Source organism: Netta rufina (assembly GCF_964035555.1).
Source record: "Netta rufina genome assembly, chromosome: 1".
Lineage (NCBI taxonomy): Eukaryota > Metazoa > Chordata > Aves > Anseriformes > Anatidae > Netta > Netta rufina.
Window position 1 is genome coordinate 111532852 of NC_140123.1, and position 14167 is coordinate 111547018.

The window sequence follows — 14167 nt, forward strand, 5'->3', positions numbered from 1 at the left end:
AAAAATCTGTTCAGAGAACAGAAAGCTTTTTAGATGATTCATGTTCGTTCAAGGTCATATAATTAGTCAGAACATGCCTTTTGACTGAAAAATAAACGCATTTGAGATTCCTAATAAACTTTCAAGACATTTAAGACATTTAATCTCTTTCCTCAAATGAAACAGCAACATTTATTGCAAAAGGGAATACCCAAAGCACTGAATAAAATTATAAAAGCAGAAAGGAAGCTATAGCCTTTCTATTATTCTTTACTTTTGATAATTTTAGACATTTAATCTCTTTCCTCAATTGAAACAGCAACATTTATTGCAAAAGGGAATACCCAAAGCACTGAATAAAATTATAAAAGCAGAAAGGAAGCTATAGCCTTCTATTATTCTTTACTTTTGATAATGTATTTGTTTTTTGTTCGTGCCCTTTAAATGTCTACGTAAATAGCAAACCAAGTTTGTTTCTAGTAGGCATTTTCTTAGGGTATTGAATAATTTTGTTCTGCAGCTTTCAACTTAAAATTCAAGTACTACCACAAAAAAATGGGGGTAAGAATTCAATCGACAAACCTGACTTACTCTTTTGGAGACCACTGTGTGCAGAATTTTTCTCTGACATTACTAATTTACTTCACTGCATCTGTTCTACACTTCCACAAATAGTTTATCTACAAAAACCTATTTTTCCTTTTCACAACAAAGTGTTTCTTCTCCATTTCTCAATTCAAAACTACGTATTTATTATCATTCTCTGCATAACTTTTCAAAGAGGTTGTTTTGAGTGAGTGAGCAGTATGCTTGTGGTGCCACTAGATGGTAGGAGGAGGCAGGCAGTGGAGCTGAGCTAACAGCAGGAGTTGCTTTCAACCAGCAGTAATAGACTCTGCTCAGTGTTATGATTTTATTTCTGACAGAAACAAAGGAAGAAATGAACTAGAACATCGGTTTGGCAGTTGAAGAGAAGCCACAGTTAAAAACAAGTATGCAAATCTCTGTTAATTTGCTTTGAATATACACAAAAATATTTGCCTGCGAGCTGTTGAGGCCTGATGCAAAATTGACTCTGAGTATGCTTCTTTTACCAGAAAGTGTTCAAAAGCAAATCTTGGTGTCTGCAGCGACATGCCAGAAAGCTAACTTCTCATCACTGACCACTACCTTCTGATGAAAAATGTGCGGTTAGCATTTAAGTTGTATGATAGTTAAGAGAGTCCTCTGCATGAGCTTACATTTTTTGCAGCTGTTTGTTCAAAGCCTTTGCCTGATCAGTTTTGGCCTCACACAGGTCTGGTTGGCATCAGTAGCAAACTGCCTACTGATTTTCACAGCAGTAAGATAAAGGTAACACTTTGTGTTGTATTTTTGCCCAAGATACCCCCTGCTTCCCTGTTTTACTTTCTTTAATCCAATCACCTGGTGACCAGCTCACTCACCTGGGATGCACAAGATACAAAGACCTTAATGCCACCCCTGCTGCCACCCCTGAGCAGGACCTGCCCAGTGTGTGTTACAGCTGCAGGGTGAGATGATGCTTCTCATCCCTCCCTGGTACAGCTGTTCCACTTGGGAAGCAATTACAAACGCATTTGGGTATGAGAATGGAAAAACAGGATGCCACAGGAGATTTATGACAGGACATTCTCCACGGAAAGACAAGCCTGATTTCTAAATAAATTAGATGAGAACATTTGGCGTTTGATGACTCACAGTCTGCAATGGTATTTTGGTGGGATGTGTAAGCCCAGGCCTCCTTAGGCAGTGGAAGGTTTAAATATTTAAATATCGCGTGCCCCTGATGAGCACAAAGCACTGGGCTGCCCGACCAGAAGGATTTATTCCCCAGAATCACTTGAACTATGGAGAATGGTTCATCACAGTGAGTGGGGACTGAGGTTAAATATATCCTCACACCACAGTATGGGGCCTTATATTTTTTACTGGCTCAAGCTTAGTCCTTTATTTTTAAACACTTTGTTGTCAATTTTATGTATTCAATTTTCAGATCCCTGCCTTTTGCAGGTTTTGTGTGGGGAGACAATAAACATTTTCCTGGCGTAAGTCACAGGGCTGTGGCAAGCACTTACCTCCTTATTTTGGACTTGGACACATGCATTTTTAATAAGGTACACAACATTGATGCTGACCCATATTACAAGAGACACTACCCTGAAAATCCTAAATTCTCTTCCTCATCATAGCATATTAATCCTGACTGCCAAGTGATGTAGGACACCAATGAGAGCTTACCCTCTGAATCCAGTCTCAGCAAACAATCCTTGCTGCCTTTAGCTTTATACCCATTCAGGATACTTTCTGAAGTGCTACAACAGCATTTGAGGGAGGATAAAAAAGAAAAAATTCTTATTTTCTTTCCTCATCACAGTCTCAGGAGCGAACAGGGAAAAAAAAAACCTACCAGTTTAAATGATCATGATACTATCAGACTTTCACATTGTTTATCATGACAAACTGATGAGTCTACACATTTGCAGTGAGCCTACATTTCCACTTTGTATACTTGTATTAATAATTTATCAGTATTTCAACAAAAAGCCTACTTTTTAATCTTTTAGGGAAAGCACAAATCTATCATGCAAATTAAAAGCATTTGGATATTTACAAAATTTGACTAACAATTTAACATCATACGGATACCAATGTGCATAATTATTTTTTAAATTTTTTTTTTTTCCATTGATCTGATTATGTATTCCCAAATTATACTCAAAAGAGCAGTCACTGTTGTCATCTTGAGCAGCTTTTGCAGCTCAACCTGTGGACTGTTGGCTAAATCTAAATGAGTTTCAAAGAATCTGACTAGACTCTGTAACTAGTTTCATCATGCAGCTTTACTGACTGATCCTTTTTGGACTGAAACAGTAGTGGCTCATTGAGTGTGAAAATGAGAATGGAGAACAGCATCTTAACAAAATTCAAGGCAGTTCATGTTCAAGGGCATAAGATGTGCTCAGTGTTGTAATGCAAAAGAAAATCTTTTGTGCTGGCCCTAATGACAAAAGGAAGCAAAACCTCTAAAATTTTTAAGTGGATTCATCTCAAACATGACACAATATTCATAAAAATGTAAATTTCAACAATTAATTATGTTTGCAGTATATGTTTTTATGCAAAAAAAAAAAAAAAAAAAGTTGCTTTATTTATTTGAAAACAATTCAAAAGGTGGAGATTGCAATATGACTACCTTAAGACACATACATAACTGAACAATAGTAATAGCTGCTCATGCATAATAGAAGGGCACGTAAGGTTTAAAATAGCCAAAAATATAATTCCTGTATCTGGTTAGAGTAATAAACAGTGTTACTGATATTGGACATTTCTTTTTATATTTTGATCTAATTAGGAAAATTGTAAATACTTATGCTTATACAACACCCCACCTTCAAGTTAATTTATAAATCATCTACATTTTACTACTGCAGCGATGCAATCTGTGACAACTCCCTGTATCAGAAAGCCCTTGAGCATGCTTCTTATGCTTATTTTTTTTTGGGGGGGGGGGGTGGGGAGGGAGGAGGAGGGAGATTGTTGGGGGAGTGGGGAAGAGGGGAAGGGACAGAAGTGGTGTTAGGAAATATGCTGTATTTCTGCCTCACCTCATACATTAATAATGACATCAGTGACAAGCTAATTTTATTTTCGTATAGTAAAAGAACACGAACACTGCAATTCAAATTATTAGAATTTTTGCATAATCCTTTTTTTGCATACACTTCCTGCTGAATACTGTCTAGCTCCTGATATTTTTCTTGATTGTCATTTAATGCGTAATTCCCCTTGGAATTAGAGTATTAGGCTGACATTGCTTCATGTGTGTAACTGCTCAGAGATCAGCTCCTGAAATTAAATTTGCCCCCTTGCCCACCCACACCTACGCAGATGCTGGCTTTCCCAGCAGAGCTGGCAATAGCAGGTTGCCACATGTTCAATGACAGGATTGGAATTGTGTGTTACAGAAAGCCTTTCTTTGCCTAAAGCAACGCATCAGAGAGACAGTCTTCCCAAAATGCTGTCTCTTATTTGAGCTTACAGCAAAAAAGCGCTTATGATCTGCTATGTGAAAAGACACTGGCGAGCAACTGATGCTGACGTTACATACTGTCCAACAGGCAGCAAAGTCTATTCCTTACTCTGCATTTTTGCCATCTCCAATTTGATTTTTTTTTATATTTTATTTTACATGGTTGACGTCTTTTTAAAGAAACAAGAGGCACGAAAAGTTTCTTTAATTAAATATTTAAACATGTTTTAACACTGGAGCAGAACACAGTAACTGGCAGCTACAGCCCATTATTTCACTAAGGTGAAGGTCGGGATACATCAGCTCAAAATCCTTGATGTGAAAAATGACACAGAGGGCAAAGAAGCAAAGAAGGAAGTCTGTTAGATGCCCAGAACTTCTGGCATACCCTGCTAGCTAATTAAAGAAAGGAGCGACTCCAGTGAAAACCTCAGATATAAAATTGAAGGTAAGATTTACGAGCTCTTAATGGATGTGCAAAGACAGTGATGTACGTAAGCTGCCAGAAACAAACACTGTGCATCAGGCCCCATGATGTCCTCAGAACTAACAGGGATGTGAAACAGTACCTATTTCTGTTGGGAAGTCTGTTCCTTGTTTTCCTTGAGTGACAGAGCATGCAGAGTGACTGTCACAGAAGTGATTGAGGTTTTATGAAATGCTGAGGCACAAACCCATCAGTTCCAGATCCACAGACACCTAGAACTGTCTCTTTCTAGGACAAGAGGCAGTGAACTACATGCACCATTAGTCTAATCTGGCAGAGCAGTTCCTATGTATCTGTCACTTACTATTCTCTTATGTATGATGTTACTGAAATGGGCAATTTTCCATGACACAAGTGTAGTATCTGTCTTTTTCTCCACCCCATGTGACAGAAATGGGAAAAAGAACTTCAGAGTGAAGAGAGACAAAAGTAATGAGAGATTAGTTTTAAATATTGGACATAATTCATCATTCTGTATAAAAGCCTTACCCCACTTTACTGGAGCAATGCTTTTATTTGAGCCTATGAATCGAGTTTTTCATGCACAAAGTTACAAATACTCAGAATTTAGCATTTTCAAATCATGATTTAGAATTATTCAGTATTATCAACATTCTCTAGACACTGTTGGAATATCAGAGAAACTTCACATCAGGATGGCAAAAAGGTTCTGAAAAGGCTTTTCAGAATTTGCCTTCATTCTGGCTGACTGTAGTCAGTTCTGCCAGTCTTTCATTTCCCTCAGAACTGAAACAAAACACCCCAAATTTCAAGAAGACAGGATTTCCTCTTAATCTCTGGGTTAAAAAAATATATATATATAAAATATATAAAATAGATATCCTGAATAAAATCTTAAATATGTGGAATTTGATTTATTTCCCCTAAAGTTAACTATCAATTTTTTATAAGTTATAATTTTGACAGTACGTCATTTCAGTGAATATTAACCCATACAGCACATGTATATTTGTGTCTTCAAAACAGAGGAAAGCTGTTGGTGGATGGAAAAAAACAGCACTTAAGATATTGCCAGAACTAAAACAGCCACAATGAAAAAATTGTCCACAGATCATCATTAACACTTCGTGTTAACTAGCATTAGGATTAGAGGTACTGCAGGATGCTTCTCCAAAATAGTACACCCAACCAGTCATTTAGTCTTCCTAAGGGTCATCAGCAAGTCTGAATTCATTAGTTGTACACGTACACACAAAAACTCCAGAAAAACAGGTATCTCACAGAATCATAGAATGGCTCAGGCTAGAAGGGACCTCAAGGGTCATCTAGTTCCAACCCCACTGCCATAGGCAAGGATGCCACACACTAGATCCTGTTGCTCAGGGCCTCATCTAACCTGGTCTTGAACACCTCCAGGGATGGGGCATCCACAACCTCTCTGGGAAACCTGTTCCAGTGCCTCACCACCCTCTGAGTGAAGAATCCTACTCTACTGACTTTTTATATAAAAGACTATAGCTAAATTCAGAAAATACAGAATGAAAATATAATAGCACTCTTCTAAATATTACAGAATTCTGAAATTAGAAACATTACATAAAACAACAGGAATTCTCATCAGTAGCAGTGGTAGTATTTCCTTCAAGACAAAACACTTCAACATGCAATCCCTTGCCTGTTCTGAGGCATTGATCTTCACTTGGGTTGAAAGATAATAAGAAGTCTGATAAAAATGCATAGCTTTGACCCTTAAAACCCACATAAGTGAAATGGTAGTGAATATTTCTGACCACTTACATCTGTCCTGCAATCACGTTTTCTTGACAGTGCAATTTCAAGAACTTTACACAGTGACAAAGATACAGCAAGTGACCAAATGCAGGTGGTTGACATCATTGCATCTTGTCTGTGTAAATGACTATATTATAGATATCTTTCCTTGCTACCCGTGATGCCTTCATCTACAAGGTGCTCATTAAAAGACCAAAGGTTTTTACACATTTGTTTTAAGAATGCATATTCTTTCATTTTCAAGTGAATAAAGTTCACTCCAGTGTTCAAGCAAAAGGAGCTTGTGGTTGAAACTGGTTCCAATCCTCCAAAGCTGAAAGTTCATTGAGCTTTTTTTTTTTTAACCTGTTTGTTTTGTTTCAGAAGAAGAAGGGAGAAGAAAGTGAAGAGGAAGAAGGAAAAGAGAAAGAAAAAAAAAAAAAAAGATTTAACCTTCAGAAGTTGACAGCATTACATCTAGAGGTGTCAGAGAGATGCAAGAGCAGGGCTGCTCCCTAAGGGAAGGAGAGCTGGGAGAAGCTGTGATGGAGGCTGGGAATGCTCTTGTGGACCCGGTGCACCCCACAGTGCCTGGCAGCATAAGCAGAGCAAGGTGGTGATGGTAACGGGCACTGTTGACAGCCCTGTGAGCATCAGGCAAAGGCAAGGTAGTGAGCCAAGGTCAATCCAGCAAATCTGAACAACTCCGATCTAACAGGACTGGGCTGGCCAGCTGCAGTGCTGATGGGGCATGGCCCTGGGCCCACAGGCAGGGGTGGGGAGAGGCCACAGAGGAGGCCGGGTGGCGTCCTCAGAGCCCTGGTAAGAACCAGACACTTGTACGAAGTACAAGTGTTCTGCAAAACCTCCTTGAGACTGTTTTTTTGAAAGGTAATGTTAAGACCAGTGGGGACAAGGAACCTCCAGATGTTGTAGAGGGTGGACCTTGGCATTTCCCTAAGACTGGTGCACTAAGAACGCACCAGTGAATTTTACAATATTGGGTGCTTGGCCATCAATAACAAAGAAATTATTTCTTTTTCTGAAATTAAATATCAGAGTCATGCATCTCTACAAATCCAGTTTAGAAACTATAGCGCTACTTGACAGTAAAGATAGGAAAAAAGGTCATTTTTCTTGAAACTAATATTTCTGGCAAAGATCTATCTCTTTTTGAGAGCATCAATTTCAAGCTATCTGCCAGCTGTGTCAGCACAGCTCACATTACAGCCGTAACCAATTTCTTGAAAGTTACTCCTACAGAGTCCTTCAATCTGCACACCCAAAGCCTATTCACTTTGCTTACATGACTAGTCCTACTGAAGTCAATGGAAAAGGTGAAGAGGATTTGTTCTGAGATGCTTATTTGAAGGATACCTTACATTGCACAACTCCGTAACAAAGAAAATTTGCTGTAAGATCCACTCTTACTGCAGAATTGAGTTACTGGATACAAATATTTCTCCAAAGACAAGCAAGTTGATTCAAAAAAAAAAAAAAAGTTCGCATTATGCTTTCTTGAAAGCATCAATCAAGACTTGCTTCTGAAATGATGACCCTGACTTCCCCAGGGCTCCATGAAGTGTTCATTATTGGATCAAAACTAAACTGTTACCATGTGCTGCTTGAACACTTCATGTCATTAACTATCATTAACGATTTCACAGCTAGTGATTTCAACACGAATATCTAGTTGACATGCACAACAAAGAGTTCCCATGTTTTAATGACTGAGTGACCTCTCTCTGTGCTGCCACAATGCCCAGATCATTCAGACTTGACTGCCTTGTCCCCGAACCCCTGCCACGGTTCCTCCCACAACATGCAATTAGAAGAGGCTAATAAGAATTCAGAAGCATACAGAAGCTTGGAAATTGAAGACTAAGAAAAATGGATTTAAATGCAAAATTAACAGTGTGTAGGCTTCAGTACTGTCTCCAGTATACATTTTCATGTTCCATTAACAAAAGACTTGCATGTTTTCTTCTAAATGAGTCTGCAAAGGATTTTTTGGGGTGCTGTACTAGAGAGAATGTAGGGACCTAGATACAGTTTGCTGTAGGGAACACTACATTTTATTTATCTAAGGCTTCTTAAAAACTTTGTTCAAGAAATGTGTCAGAAACATCACAAAAGATAGGCTTCTCTTTTGAGAGTTACAGTGTCATACACAGATGACGATGATCAGAATTATTATGAGGCTAAGCTACTCTGCAAGTATCGTTGCTTTACATTTCATCCCAGCTGGGTCAGGAAGTGCAGAGGAGAATTAATATCTCAGCAACGGATGAATTAAATCTTCCTCTCACATTTTTGTGAGGTCACTTCTCATTTTATCCTGAAGGAGTTTGATGGTTCTTTAAATTTCAGTCAGTTCATGGATTAGTAACTGCTTTAAAGACAGGAAACAAACAGTCGGAAGGAAAAGGTCAGCTTTTAGAGTGGCAACCCCCAGGGACCAATGCTAATGTCCTGCTGGCAGTGTATGTAGAAGGAATCTACAATACAGACTGGACAGTGAATAGGTAAAACTGCTAATAATTGAAAGGTAGTGATGGTAGCAAGGACTGTGACAGACCCCCCAGATTTGCCCAGAATCTTATGATACTGAGTTGCCAACTTATAAAGTGGCACAAAATTCAGTGTCATGAAGTGAAGCACACAAAATAAAATGCTTCTAACTTTACATAAAAAAGTAACAGGACTCTACTAACCCATCACTGTTCAAGACTGAGATGCTGTGGTTATAACAGACAGTTCTATGAAATTATCATCTCTATGCTCAACACAGACTGCAGAGGAAAAAAAAAAGGAAAGACGTAGAAACAAACAGGAAATTAAAAAACAAACAAACAAAACAAACAAACAACAACAACAAGTAAAATAAATAAATAATAATAATAAAAAAACAACAACACAACTGTTGAAACCTACTGTATTCCTGCATATTGTTTACTGATTGTAGTCTTCATCCCCCATCCAAAAGGGACACACTAACAGAAGCTAATAGATATTCAAATGTATGGAATAAAAGAAAGTATCTAAGCAACCCTAAATATAACAGAGAGGAAAATAGGTGGAGAGTATGCGTGTTTGCTTAGAGTATAGAACTGGGATATATCACATGTAAGTGGCAAATAGCACATTAAGAAGAACAACAAAATGAGTTCTTTGTTTGTTTGTTTGTTTCACAATGACATGTATTGCCAGAAGATGTCATGGACTCTAAAAATACAAACATCCCCCAAAAGTAACTAGATGAACTTACAGAAGAAATATTCATGAAAGATGCACACCTCTGATTCCTCCAACTGGGAATCATAGAATCATTTAGGTTGGAAAGGACCTCCAAGGTCATCAGGTCCAACTGTTAACCTAGTACAGCCAAGCCTATCGCTAACCCATAGCCCTAAGCACCACATCCACATGTCTTTTGAATACCTCTGGGAACAGTTGCTAAGTTTTAGCAACAGAAAAAGGACTGAGTCCTGAAGAGATAAACTGGCAGAGTGTTATCTGTAAAAATACTGCCCTGTTACAGTGTAAGGCGGCTACTGGGTGTGTGTGGAGGTCTTATGTTTATTCCATGGACGTTATCTCGTAAAGATTACAGCCTCATATCTTTCTTCAGCAATAAATACATTCACTTCAGGGGAAGAAAAAAAAAAAGGGATAAAATTATGCCCAGACTTTTGGGAAGCATGCAAGTTTCATATCTCTAAGCGCATCCACATACTATGTAAAAATATTGTTTATATATTGCTGGGTAGAGGGGAGAACAGATGCTGACGAAGGAAAAGGGCCATAGGTTTTGAAGCATAACAGGGACCAGGGAACGGCCAAATACTGGGCATGATCTCCCACCTTCCCATCTGGGGACACAGAGCTCTGACAAAGATGAGAAACTGCTTGCCAAAGCCAGGGTGTGCAGTGAGGCTCAGCAGACAAGAGGACCATAACAGCCACTTCCGTGCTGCACCAAAGCACTCCCAATGCTGCCCTGCTGGTTCTCCAAAGAGTATGAACTACAGCTGCATGCCTGATCATCAACCCCCATGCTTCGAACCACCAGCAATTTTAGGAAGCATGTATGAGAGAAAGGTAGAGATTGGAAAGACATCAAAGGCTTAAGTTGCAAAGGATTAAGTTGCCAAAACTTGGTGTCAAGTGCCCCTTTTGGCACTGTCACTTGCTATTTTAGGAAAATGTAGGTCTCCCACAGTGTCACATCTGCAGTCCTCTGCAGCTATCTCAGGTACTCCTTGATGTCTCAGAGGACACAAGACCTCTACATTTAAGCACTTGATTCCTTCCCGTTTTCACCCCTATTTAATGAAAAGCAATATTTGAACAAAGGAGAGAACTGATGGTATTTCTCCTGAAGGAAAGGCAGAAGAGCTCAGTTCACAGCTGTTCTTCTGAGAGCAGAAGGCAGTAGCTGGGTTGCAGGTCAGGCTGCACACTAGCTGGTCTGCTGGGCATGACACACCACTTCTTTCCCAGCTAGAGAAACCAGGCAAATGCTAGGGCTACTGGGGAGACGGTATAGGGACATGGAAGGGGATTATGAGTAGTTTGATGCTATATGAGGCCACAGAGACAAGGGAGGGATCTAAATCTTACCAGGGAAGTGAAACTGTTGGAGCACACCAAGAAACTGAAGATATTGTGAAAGTGCCATTTGAAGACTTTGAGATGAGAAGTTATACTATTGAGGTTACAGAAGATAGACTGAGAACTAGGATAACTGTAGGGCTTCGATAATTTGCTGCTCATGAAATAATTTTTCCCTATCCTATGACCAATGAATACTGTGATGGCAGAAGCTACGACACAGTGTTATCGTACTATAACTACACACATACAGATGAAACACATCACCAAAAAATTTACAGTAGTTTTCAGTCTGAGGGGCTGCTTCACAACAAAGTTTCTCTGATATTTCTATTTGGTTTAGTGACATACTGGTATCATCCATAGATCACTGCAGCATGTCAGCATGCAAATTGTTGAATAATGGGATAACCATCTGTTTGATGATGAATAGTTTGGCACAGAAATGCGGTTGAGCCTTCCTGCAGATACCCATGTTGAACTAAATCTCTGTCAAATGAGCAAAGGGCACTGAACATCAAGTTAGTTTCTATTTCACCACCATCACTAGCTTACAAGGACAAAGCATTGACTGACACTTGCATGGAAGCTCCAGTCATACTAATGGTGATGGTAATATATTATACAATAGCTAATACTAGTGTAACATTGGTTTACAGACACTGAAAATTTACTTCTGACCTCTATAATAGCAATATTTCTTAGTATTGCACTTCCTAGACTTATGTTTTTTACTTCTTTTCTATATCTTGATGCATTTTAATTTAGACTGTACATGAGTTGTGGGACTAAGATACCTTTTGTCCTATATTCAACTTTTGTCAGTTGAATTTACTCCTTGTATTCCCCAGATGGCATAAAGTTTTGAGTAATACACTATTAGATTATCTTTTTCTGATGATACATCATACTAAATCATTGCCTGACTGATGATAATATAATGGGAATAACATATTAACATAATTTATCATTCCTGTACCTTGCTCAGGGGATATTTTACTTTATCATATAATATATTAGATGTCACTTCCATGATATATTACAGTAAGACATCATCAGAAAGAAACATTTTGATGAAGTAGTACTTAACAGTAGAGACTATTATCTAGGGATAAACAGCCCTCAGGGGTACTTTGTTTAACAGACTATTGGAATACAAAGGTAAGAAGATACATGGCATAATGAGAGATGCAATTATTCTCTGACATCAGAGTTGCCACTGGTGCTAAACCAGCTGTGGTTTATCTTGGAATAGTAATTTATATAAATTGCTATACACCCTCCAAGCAATGGTGATTTTTGCTTTACTTTAATGAATTCACCTAAAAGCTTCACCGAAGTAGCTGAAACTTGTTTTGACCTTTAAGAATATCTCTACTGATCAAAACAAAACAAAAACGTGTTTTTCACTGAAAAATCTACCTAGTTTAGAATAATGCAAAATGAGGTAGGTCGTCCCTGCCCCCAATTTAAAAATGTTCATCTAGCAGAGGTAGAATAGCAAATGACAAAATGTTTTTAACCACAAGTTTACTGATAAATGACCATAAACATAATTTTTGGCATTTAGGTTCTATGCAAATTAAGGGTATGCCTCTGGCTAAGTTACATCAAAGTTGGCTGAACTCCTGCCTTAAGGCACAAATACATGGCAGTGATGCATTTACACAGCCAGCCCGCATAATAAACAGGTGCAGCTTCTTCAGCAAGTCCCTTCCTGTGCTATAAAAAAGCATATGCTCTGATTTTTTCCTTTCTTCAATCATCTCGGTTACATTTATGTACTAAAAAAAATGAATATATACACAAAAAGGAAATGGATTACCGAAGCTCTTCAGGAGAGCAGCAAAACAATGCGTGTTCCAACAGGCAGCCACCAGCACAGCTCTGCCTGTGGCATCTGAAGTGCATGCAGGTAAACTCTTTCAGTAATAGCACTGGGGAAGAGCATAAATCACAGGCACAGCAGAACTTGATGACATTTTAAGAAAAAAACATTTTCCTCCTTTGTCTAAAAATGACAACTCTTTGGTTTATAGATTTGCTGCCCTTGATTTCTGGATTATGACCTTGTACTCTTAAGGAAATTAAAGCAAAACAGTTTTGATAACAGTGAAGGGTGAAATTATGGAATACTAATGTATGGTTTTGTGTTCTTATTTTCAAGATATTGTACGAAAGTGCAAGTCTGCTTCCAAAACCAGAAATTCATACAACTTCAAGAGCTGAAACACTCATCAGAGTAACACCTGACTTTTACACTTAGAAGAAAGAGGGGAATATGTTATAGCATATGTGGCCCTTCACTACTTGTTTCCGTGTAGACTGGAAAATTTCTATAGTGGTCTTGTGATTGTCATCAATTGTTCCCAACAACCCACTGGGTCCCTTTAGATCTGGTGGAAAAGCTGAAGAAAGAACTTTAATCTTGGAAAGAATGGGTATCATCGTTATACCTGGTAAAAACAGCCGTATCAAGCTAATGCCGATGAAAAACTTTATAGGTAAATTCAGTGTCCAGTGATTTAACATTACCGAAAACAACACTGAAAAGAAGCCACCACCCCTTATCAGCAATTTCCAGAATGATACTTGATTTATTCCAGGCAAGAGAGAGCTCACTAATTACAACTTCAAGAGCATGCTCTGGGAAATTGCTCTAGATGAGCCATCTATCCTCTTTAACAAATTTCCATACCTTCTGGCACACTCTGTGAAACTTTTTCCAGGGCCAGAGCATTAATAGCTCTAAGGCATGCATTCTTATGGCTAATGAAAGGTAGATTAGGCTGCAGTTTTGGCATAACACCTGTAAAATAAAATTAAAAAAAAAGAAATGCCACCCCTCACCTCCACCACCTATAACATAAAAATCAACTTGAAAGAAAAAACAGGCTGTGATCCAGTTTTCTTCCCCAGATAAGATGTAGCATTCAGAAAGGGAGCTCTTCATTGCTCTTTTTGTCTTGAATCCCACAGGGTGCGCACAAGATACACTCACACCAATGTGGCCACTCTCTTGCTTATTTCTTAAATTTACCCTGTCTGCTTGAGCTGATCACTGGGCCCTCATGTTTCATTGCCTGGCTTAAATGCTTTTCAAATCCATTCCTCTGTTTTGCAATCACGTACTACAAATGATCTTTGAATAGGGAACTATTGCTATTTCTGAAATACAAGTGGGTGCTAGAGATCTTTGGCTTTTAAACGCATCTGCTACTGCTTCTGCTGACTTATCTTGGCTGAAAAAAGTACATCTCCAGTCTTAATCTGTCTGGGGTCATAGGATACAATCCCACATC

The 14167-nt window shown here is 38.6% G+C and overlaps 1 protein-coding gene across 1 annotated transcript in view; it reads right to left on the reverse strand.

The window, feature by feature from the left end:
- The window catches only part of EPHA6 (EPH receptor A6), a gene marked incomplete at both ends in the record, with an annotated part of 508114 nt that overhangs the window by 15015 nt on the left and 478932 nt on the right, over positions 1-14167 (reverse strand).